Source organism: Bombus terrestris, chromosome 14 (assembly GCF_910591885.1).
Source record: "Bombus terrestris chromosome 14, iyBomTerr1.2, whole genome shotgun sequence".
NCBI classification, from domain to species: domain Eukaryota; kingdom Metazoa; phylum Arthropoda; class Insecta; order Hymenoptera; family Apidae; genus Bombus; species Bombus terrestris.
In genome coordinates, this window is record NC_063282.1 from 6,151,977 (window position 1) to 6,162,289 (window position 10,313).

General features: G+C 39.7%; 1 long non-coding RNA gene across 1 annotated transcript; it reads left to right on the forward strand.

The window, feature by feature from the left end:
* Positions 1-6,143: 6,143 nt before the first annotated feature.
* Positions 6,144-10,061, forward strand: LOC125386261. The gene is made up of 2 exons (XR_007226244.1): positions 6,144-8,253; positions 9,723-10,061. It is a non-coding gene; the product is annotated as an uncharacterized LOC125386261 (long non-coding RNA).
* The last annotated feature ends 252 nt before the right edge of the window (positions 10,062-10,313 follow it).

Sequence of the window (10,313 nt, forward strand, 5' to 3'; positions counted from 1 at the left end):
GTAAGAAAAATGAAAATGCAGAATGAAGCTTTGTGTTCTATAATTAATTTCTTCAGCTACACGTACATGTACACTTGTATAACAATAATAAAATACTGAAAAGAACAAGCTGTCGCCCATATAATTTACGAAAGAAATTACCCATATTCTGGAAGCTACGCAATTGTAACTCTACAAAGTTTTTAGGAAAAGTTACGAATTGATATTAGTTTTGATTAATACAGAAGTAGAAACAATTGGAAACCCCAAAAATGTCTTAAATTCCACTGATTGACCATCTCATATGATGCGATATTTCTCGATTAATAAACGCCGGATAAAATAATTCAAAGATCCGTTATGGCTGTATAAAATTTCTGTAACCGGTTACAAATTGGCAGTCTCGGCCGAATAATTTAAAGCCTGGAGGAGCTCGTCGCTCTAAAAGATCTATAAAGTGTCTATAAAAGATTATCCATTTATCAAATTATCTGATTTACACCGATACAGTAAATGTTAGAGCCAAGGCAATCCTAATGCATCTTTCTTCCGTAGCACGTTCGAACGAGACTGCTATGGAAATTGGCAGCGACCTACATAGATAAAAATCGACAGCGGTCGCAAACCTGATGAAAGTGGACTAAGCAGTTCTTATAAATATTTAACTGTGCAGATAAAACAAGATGCGTCTCTGTTTGCGCGCGTTGCAGCCAACGAAAGCGTCGATAAAGCTTTTATTACATAGGATAGAGACAGGCAACGGCCGTTTACAGTTGCCGACAGCTGTAATTAACCTTCGACGAGACTTCCATCGGCGAGAACTTTCGAGGCACGATAAACATGCTCGTTAACTTGTCCAGGAATACGTGTCGTCTTTGAACATCTCGTTAACAAGAAACGTACAACTGGCGCGACTGAAAACTGCTTCCTATTTTCTGGCGTTTCGGCGACGCTGATTAAACGCCACCGGATCAAAGAGAACTCTGGATCGTCTCCGCTGCGATCGATCGAATTGATCTAGGAATGCGCGTATACGTAGCAGCAAGTATTATAGTTCGCGTGAATCTTGCTTGAAACATGATATCGTTGCACTAAATGGCGTATCATATAACAAATTAGAGGACACCCTGAGGTTATTCTTGCGCGAATGTCCTTTTTACTTGAAAATCTGATTCGTCGAGATAAAATTATGTGCAATAGAGGAACTACTATACCGTGGTGGATTGTGTTTCAGTTCTTTAAAGGATTCTGCGATTCTTCTTTTTCATAGTCTTTCTTGTATTTCGTTGCAAATTCTGCGCTCCTTCTATGTCATAATTATACGGTTAAAATGTAGAATAGAGTGGAACAAAGAGAATAGGTGTAAATGTTCGACTGTGGGTGAAAGCAGTGTCCGTGAAAGAAGTCGATCGACAAATCGACGCGTTTCAAGCTCCGATCACTCGCACTTTAAACGATAATACGCAAACCATGTCACGTAATACCAAGTTTCATAGTACTACGCAAAGTATAATATTACTGAATATTACGTTACATAACATAATACAAGAGGTACTGTGCAGCGACAGCGTAATAATCCAAAATATACTGCTGCACGATCTAGTAACGTAACACACTGTACTTTATTTTCGAAAAAATTGTACCTACCGCATTCCTATCGACATTCTAAACGTGCGAATGAGATTTCAATAGACGAAGCGATTAGGCGAAAGTAAATGTAGATTATCTGCTTATTAATCTTATAATTAGGATTTGGAGAAAATATAACAAATGATCTATGGTCTCTACTGATCGAAATATTCAAATTAAGTTCAATTGTATCTCTTCATATTCAATGTAATTATATGTATCCCTTTCGATTGTACCTACGCGTTATAAATTTCATGCGCACTAATGGTATATTAATGTCCAATCAATGGCAACTTTCTTTGGTTTGATACAATTTTAATGAAAAAGTTTCGCAGGTAATAGAAAATTCTAAACTGGCGATAAACTTATTATAAATTCCACATTGCCAACTGAATGCCTCTTAAAATCGCAATTCTTGAATTCTGGACTACGAATTCTTAACTCCGAGCTCGGAACTCTGAACTCCAAACTCTCAATCCTGAATAGTCAACTTTAAACTGTAAACCCTGCATTCGAAACTTCGAAATCTGAATTCTGAATTTTAAACCGTGAGCCCAAGACCCCGAACCCTAAATCCTAAATTTCGAGCTTCAAATTTGTTTAATGGAAAATGAATACAACAGCGTCGAACTTTCAAGCAATCTCAAGTACGAAGAAAGTGAAAAGAAAATCGATAGCAAAGAAGAAGACGGAAAGAAGATCTTACAACATAGATACACGAGTTGCCTTTTCTCTACGTTGCGCTTCCGATTTAATTTTAGCCCATGCGACTGCTATAATAAACGCTCTATCCACCGCCTCTAAATATATCGTTGGTGTTTTCGTTTCGCGGCCACCTTGTCCTGTAATCGTAACAAAACAACCGAGTAATGCATGCATTAATTATTCATTGGTCAATCGAGCTCGTGTATATGCGCCAGTTTCTCGGTTTAGTCGACTAGAGCAAAGTTGTTCAGGTAGCCGTGGAAAGTTTCGCCGAGTTTCCAGTACAGTCGATTAAACTGTGTCAATAAATTGTCACATGCGACCTGAAACGGCGATACTTAATGTTCGGAAAACACGCGATCAACGGCGACACACTTTTCAAGATACTAACACAGCAAAATGGACCAAGTTTCTAAAAACATCGTATATTAGACAAGCTACTTGTCCTTAAGTTGTTTCAGATCGACAAAGTTGATCATAAGCGGATGTCTAATGAAAAATTGACGAAAGAAAAAGTTTCGCGCGTTCGTCGTTGATTAAAATTTCCAATCGCTTTTTAGTTATATCCAAATAAAATTTGTTCTTGATTACGCCAATAATTCGAAGTCGATGTCACGGGTATTGTAATACGATTTGTCTAGTTCGATTTTAAAGAACACGGAATCTTAGGTGAAATTCCTTGGAAATTCTCGAATTTGAAGAATTCCCAATTTTTGCTCAATAAAATATGCTTATCGATGGATTCACCAATTACGATTGAATCGAAATTGAAACTTTGAGAGAAAGGAACTTGTATATCCGCGTTCTAAGATACTTTCGTTCTCTGTTTCCTCGACTGATTCTAATAATGCAAAATTTAGAATAACAAATAATAAAAGAATAACTCTACATGTAAGATAAAATATCAGTCGAATTCACGTAACTCGATTGATCCGAAGGTCGCGTTGAACTCTTCTCTACTCTACAACGGTCGATTTTCTCCAGAATTTTCAAAAGATTGAATTTGCATATTGAAGAGTGAATTTTACAGAAGAGAACTCCAAGAGATAACGAGAATTTTGGGTATCAATTAATGTAGAGCTCGGACCTTCTCCATAGAGGAAATATTCTTCGAGGAAATAACGTATTTAAACAATTGTCAGGACGTTCCCTGCGATTTTCCTCGTGTTCTATTCTTCTTCTGTTTCTTCTTTTTCCTCGAACTCCCAAAATAAAAGGGAAAAGTTTAGCAAGAAATCGTGGACAACGGCGCGAGTCGCGCACTGACGTCAGCCGCGTTTCGCGGTCACTTGCATCTTAAACCGAGTGAATTTCACTGTCTAAAATTGTTCCGTGCCCTCGTGTATGATCGTTCTGACGCAAGTGACACAGGCAAGTGCCAAATCGCACCCGAATGCCACGCGGGACCATTTTACCACTTCGGACGAACCCGCCAAATTTTCGATTCGTTACGAACGAAACACCGCTCCCAGTCATGATAGGAAGCTTTCCAGAATTTTCAGAAGTGAAACTTCTGTTCGTTAGATGGTCCATGTTACGTTTACACGATGCTTCCTTTGCCATTTCTTCCAATGCGTTACATTTAACACTAAGCTTACCAGTAGCAGAATTTCATTTAAAACAGTACATTCACTGTTATTTCTTTCGTTCGTCCAACTTTATGTAAGTTCTTATACGAAGAAAAACGTGAGAAATTGATTGAATTGATATAAGAATTTACATAAAGTTAAACGAGCAAAAGAAATAACAACGAATGCACAATTTTAAATTAAATTTTGCAAACGATCGCTTGACCGGGCGTGATAAAACGATTAGTGTTAAAACGTTCTTCTTTATTCGCCACTGTACATAATTTACCAAGCTCTTGTTTCCGATATTTATTAACAAAAACCTATTAAAATTCTCGTTCGATAGACGTTGCGAAACTTTCGCTCAACTGTATATTTGTTCAATGGTTTTATGGAACATAATTTCATTTCACAAAATTACGATATGTTCCCCTTCGTGGTCCTTTCTTTTTCAACTTTCTTTTACCGTCCGCCGTATATCAAACATAATTTACGAGCCTTTTATGGCTAACGTTTATTAACAAAGGTCTGGTAAAATTTCCTTTTAATACGTATGTTGTAAGATTACTCTATATTCTACATCTGTTTTATATATCACATATCCATTGCCTCGATCAAACGTAATTCCGTTCCACCGAACTACAATGTCTTTTTATACTCCTTACCCTTCAAACTTTCTTTCATTTCCCACCGTGTATTAAACGTAATTTACGAGCCATTCGTTCTTGGCATTTATTACCAAAAATCTGTTGAAACTCAACAGAAACACGTCGTAAATGAAAAAGCTGTACATCACAAAGAGAAGCGTTTCCAAAGTCACGTGGGAAGTTCGACGCGGAGAGAAAGAGAGAGAGAAAGAGAGTAATTAAACGGGGCATCAACTGTTGCTTCGCTTTTCAGCCAACTTTTCATCGCATCGGTTCAAAGTGCATCCCGACGAACCAGAGCATTTACCTTCTCTCTCTTTCTCTCTCTCGTGTTTCTCTTGATAGCTTCATACGTGTGAGCGTATACACGTAATCGAGTATTGCTGGTGGAATCACGATGATGTCGTAGTCGTTTGTAAAGTGCACCTACAGTGGTGCTTCCTACAGATAATTGACGATAACGCAGATACATCGTTATTTTTAGAACAGCAGCGATTACAACAGTTCGTCCTTCACGACCTAACCCAAACTTCTCCATTAGACGATATTGCTTTTTAACCGTATCGATTTGGCATAATTCAAGGCCGACCTACCGGGGGACTACGCCTTCCGCTCGATAATAACGATTTTTCCAGAGTTTCGAAGGAGTTGTGGCGTGGCATAGTTGCAACGAAATTTCGAACCCTCGCCGCGTCAACCTGTTTCTTTCGCGTTCGAAAATAACGCTACGCTTTGTACCGCTTCGTACCAGGGGACGCGTGTATTCGCGTATGTAACGTAACCTAGCCGAATTACTTGGCAGAAATTTCATAACGATGCTAATTTAGAATGTTCGACGACGTTGTACGGCTTTTTCTAGATTTTCTTGCAAATTTTGTAATACAGTTTCAATCGGGAACGTTTGAACACGTCACACGAATGTTTGGAACATTTTTACGTAAAGAATTTCAACAGAGTTATATCGCTATTGAAACACTGAATTTTATTACAATCTGAATGTAGAATGTCTGACAACGTTACACGAATTTCTTCAGATTTTTCTCCGAAAGCTGTTGTTCGCTAAAAAAATACGTGGAACGCGAAAGATTCGCAGGTTCGCTTTAAGGCTGTCATAAATACGTTTTACGCAGTGACGTTCAACTTTGCTTGCTACATTGTTCACTCACTTGCTACATTTTTCCATCTGCTCGATATTTCGTTTACGCTAGGTTTCCTTACTTTTTGAAAAATCATGCTGTTTCCACGACGGTGTACGCTACGGCGATGCATCGGAAACCTTTCGCCAAACAGCTGACGCAAGATTAATTCAGTAAGTCGCCGATGTAAATCAACCATTTCTTTTCCATGAATTATAAAACATAATCGATCATTTCAACCGACGATAAGCGGTCCCACTGATCCATTATACGGGTTGACGTGATTATAAATAATCAGTTTAAAAAAAAGAAATATATAACACGTATTGGTGGAAGCGATACGATACGTAACAGAAACATTTGGATATTTCGATTCGCAGGAATTTCGCGAGAACACGATGCGTCGGCAGGGAAATTTCGTGATAAAGAGCGCGCTGTATGCAAAAGATAGTGGCACAAGCTACACTTGATTCGAGCTCGGCGGAAACTCACTGCGAAGCCTGCCCTTGCACAATCGAATTAATGACAGGAAGCAATGATACAATTACTCTGCAGCCACTTATTAAACAGAGGCTTGGCTGCGTTCAGCCGTGATTGCCCGAGAACCAAGAGAATCCAGTGAAATCTCGCCGTCTCGTGTCGCCGTGAATTAGTTTAGCAAGATCAGCGTGCTCTGATTCCGGCAACTTTTTCTGCTGAAGCTCGTTACGCGTAACTAACGGAGGATTAAAACGGTTGGCTTGTGAAAAACTAAGAAAATAAATAATTAAATATATAAATAAATAGGTAGATACCTGGTTGGAAGGGAAAGGAAAAGCGGGAGACTAATGGAAAAAACTCGACGAAATTTTACGTGAAACGAAAATATCGTAAGAAACTCTGAAGAATTATGCAAGGAATTTCTATTTCGTGTAGAAAGAAAACATTTAAGTGGTAATTACTGACAATTGCGTGGAATCAGTCGTAATTGCGCCAGACAAGATACGAGAGACTGTTATACAATATATTTCTTCACGGAATGTAGTTAAAAAGGTTGATAAATTATCCTTGGATATAGAAAATGGATAAAAGGAATTGGAAACTCGCGTATAACGATGTTTGGCTTGATATGTTAAATGCGTACATTACGATCATAATGTGAAAGACAAAGTAGGATAAAGCGATAGGTCCATGTCTATGCCATTTATACTATTAGACAATTAAACAAAAATATCTAATCTGTTGGAGATTGAAAGACAAGTTATGCTAGCAGTAGATTAAGGAATGACTACAAATGACTGTATTTCCGTCGCAACAACTGCTTTCAAGGATAGCAGATTCAGCTATCTCCGTGCCTGAATACAAGATTCGACAACACACTGTCCCAAGAGAAACGTATACCAATATTTAACCATATCCAGTCTACCGCTATTTCTGTAGAATACCAAAAGATATAGCTTCGTAGAATAGAATTCTCCGGTAATTTGAAATCCATGTAAAATCAAAGTTGCCATCGGAGCGTGCAATATTTTATAATTGACATAGCGAAATATCGCAACAAGGCCGCGCATTGTATTCAAGTTTTTCCTCAAGATATTAACAAACCTTTTGCTCGCCGAAACAGAAAGCAGCGAGATTCAGCGATGAAAACTGAAGAATCGCAGCACAGAATTAAATCCATCGAAGTTCAAAGTCGTCACCGAAGCGTGCGATATTTTACAACATAGCGAAATAGCGTAACAATACGGCGAATTGCGTTAAGAGTTTTTCCTCCAGATATTAAGATACTTTTTCTTTTCGTTTGCCGAAACAAGAGCGAGATACAGCCACGAAGAATCGCGGCAGAATTAAATCTCATCGAAGTTCAAAGTCGCCATCGAAGCGTGCGATGTTCTACGTTAACACAGCGAGACAGCGAGTAACGATACCGCGTATTAAAGTCTTCTCTCAAGATATTAAAAGGCTCCTTTCATTGTGCCGAGGCGAGAGTGAAATTCGTCCGTGGAAATTGGAGGATCGCGGCGGAACCGAGTCCGATCGAATGAAAATTCAGAGTCGCGATCGAAGCGTGCAACGTTTCGAAAATTCTCCGGGATATTGAGAGAGACACGGCGAGATAGTGTCGCGATACAGCGTTACCACTGTCACCGGAAGAGGGAAACGAGAGAAACCTGGAGCAGTCGTGGGGTGGTTCGAGTGACATTAAAGGTTGTCGCGAGTCCTAAATTGCAGGCCGGCTGGCTATGTTCGCCCTGTTCCAGCAAGATAGGGGCTCGTTTCGCGTTCGCCGGCAACAGATACAAATTTTCTCCGCTTAATTCCATCGGCCGTAGAAGTCTAATTGCGCCGGCGACAAGCTGGAAAAGAGTGTCGTTTAAACATGGGCCCCCGTGGAAAAACCGACGCCCTCTGTAACTGCATCCACCGTAAAATTCCCGTGAATCTTCGTTCTGCAACGGGAAAAACGCTGGAGGACGTCGTTGCCCGAAGATGAATCTACCGTCGAATAAATCTCGTCGTGCGAGTTATACGAGGAGGACGGGGATCGATGCCGCCTGGTGACAATTAATCCATTAAATCCGAGGATTATCGAACAGCTACGAGAAAGAAGTAATTAACGCTGCAGATAATCGGGGAGAGCGTTTTTGGATCTTTCGATTCGTCCGTACAAATTTGCTCGATAGGTTGGACGCGACGTTGAATATGCAGTTTTACGCTCGCTTCGATTATTTTAGCTTTTGCCGGTATTTACGCGGGCAGGTTGATGAAACGGGCGGAGATATTTTTAGTTAATATCTGCAGTAGCAGTTAGAACGTTTTAACAACTAGAAATTTGCTAGAAGGCAAGACGAAGGTACGACGGCTGTTTAAATCATTCCCACCTTCATTCCTGAAATACTGAAATCTGTAGCAGCAAAAGTAGGTACTAATGCTTTTCCTTACTCGACTTTAACTTTCCTCGTTCCTTTCTACCTTCTTTTTTCCCTCTTCTCCGTGGTCTTTTCCTTTTTATTCTTCCCCTCTTATTTTTCCTCTCTTCCTCTTTCTCTTTCTTTCTTACATTCGTTCTTTTCCCTTCCCAACCTTCCCATTTCTTTCTTCCATTGTATTATACCATTCCTCCTCGATTCCCTTACTATCCCCTCTGTTCCCTTCTATTTCTTTCAATTCCAATTCGTTTATCGCATCGTGGTAAGTTTTCCATAAACTTTGTATACCCTGTATCGCAGACCGATCCAGCTTTTGTTCCACAAGGTTCATAATTGGTCGGAGCATTAGACGAATAATGAAAATTTACTTGTCGAGGTTTTCACGAGGTTTTTCGAGAGTAGCGTTCGTGTTTACGGGTTTCTTGTAGATCTACGATAACTTGATAACGATGTGCTTGCGTCGTCGACGAGAAGATAAAACTCATGCAAATTGCCTAACGCGCCGACGAAATTCGCTCGTGTAACGCGAATTTTACAGCCGCGTTCCGCAACGTTCACGCTGAAATTCCGAGAAAAATGCACTACAATTCCCCGAACACGGATTTTCCAAGAATTCATTCAGCCAGACATTAAACATGCATCATGCAAATGCAATCCTCGCTCTTCGTATTTCCATCTTTATTTTCGTTTTATTTTTTTCTCTTTTTCTTTTTTATCAATTGCACCGCGATTAGATTCGTTTCCCTTCATTTTCGCGCGAATTATTCGCGAAATATCATTCGTACGAATAATCGGCCTGTTGTTTTGGCAAAATAATTCTCCACTATCTACACGTGGTAGGGTGTAATCTATTGATTATATCGTCTTCTGGAAAAATGGAAAGGGTGTTTTCAAAGTACTGCATCACGAAATTAAAATTAAATTCTAACATCTACTAATATATTGAAACCTTTCAAGTTCTCCGTATCTTTTATCCTTTCAGCGAAATTATGCTGTACAGACAGTTACGAAACGATAGCATACTAATCATAAGAACATCCCGATCGTAAGAATTCTCTTCGAGTTATCTCGTTACAAATCTCATAATTCGTTGGTATCGTAACAAGGCAGATTGCTAAGTGAAAAAGAAATTTTTAAAATTTGTTACAGCTTTGCGATAATCGTAACGAATTGGCTCGCAGTAATTGCAACGAGTAGGCGTCGCTGATGCTATACCGGTGGCCGGCGATGTACAAGCTGTAATACTATGAATCTTGGTGCCTCGAAGCGTAATGCCATGGAGGATCGTACAACGGGACAGAGCGCAGAACTACGAAGCACAGTGCCATAAACCATAAAACGCAGAGAGCATTATGAATGACGATGCCACAGTAAATATCGGAATTCGCAATTCCTATATCCACCGAATCAACGCTCGGCCATTCTAAATATCACCAGACGTAAATTACGAACACAGTGAAATAAATCAGCTTCTATTCGTTGGTGCAACAAGATTACCACTTTCTCAATCGCCCACGCCACCAAACGTAATCGGCCGGTAAGCCTGTGCCAAGCAACTGTGCAAGTAGACGAGCTACGCTTTACGTAAGACGTTAATTACACCGCCTTCTAACTTGGCCCTTTAATTAAAACGCGTAACACAACCAGCAGAACTGGTCTTCGATTTTTCGAGCAACCGAACCTTTTCACTTCCTCGCTGGTTCTAGTTGGAGAAAGACGAATAACCAGCTTTCGGATCGC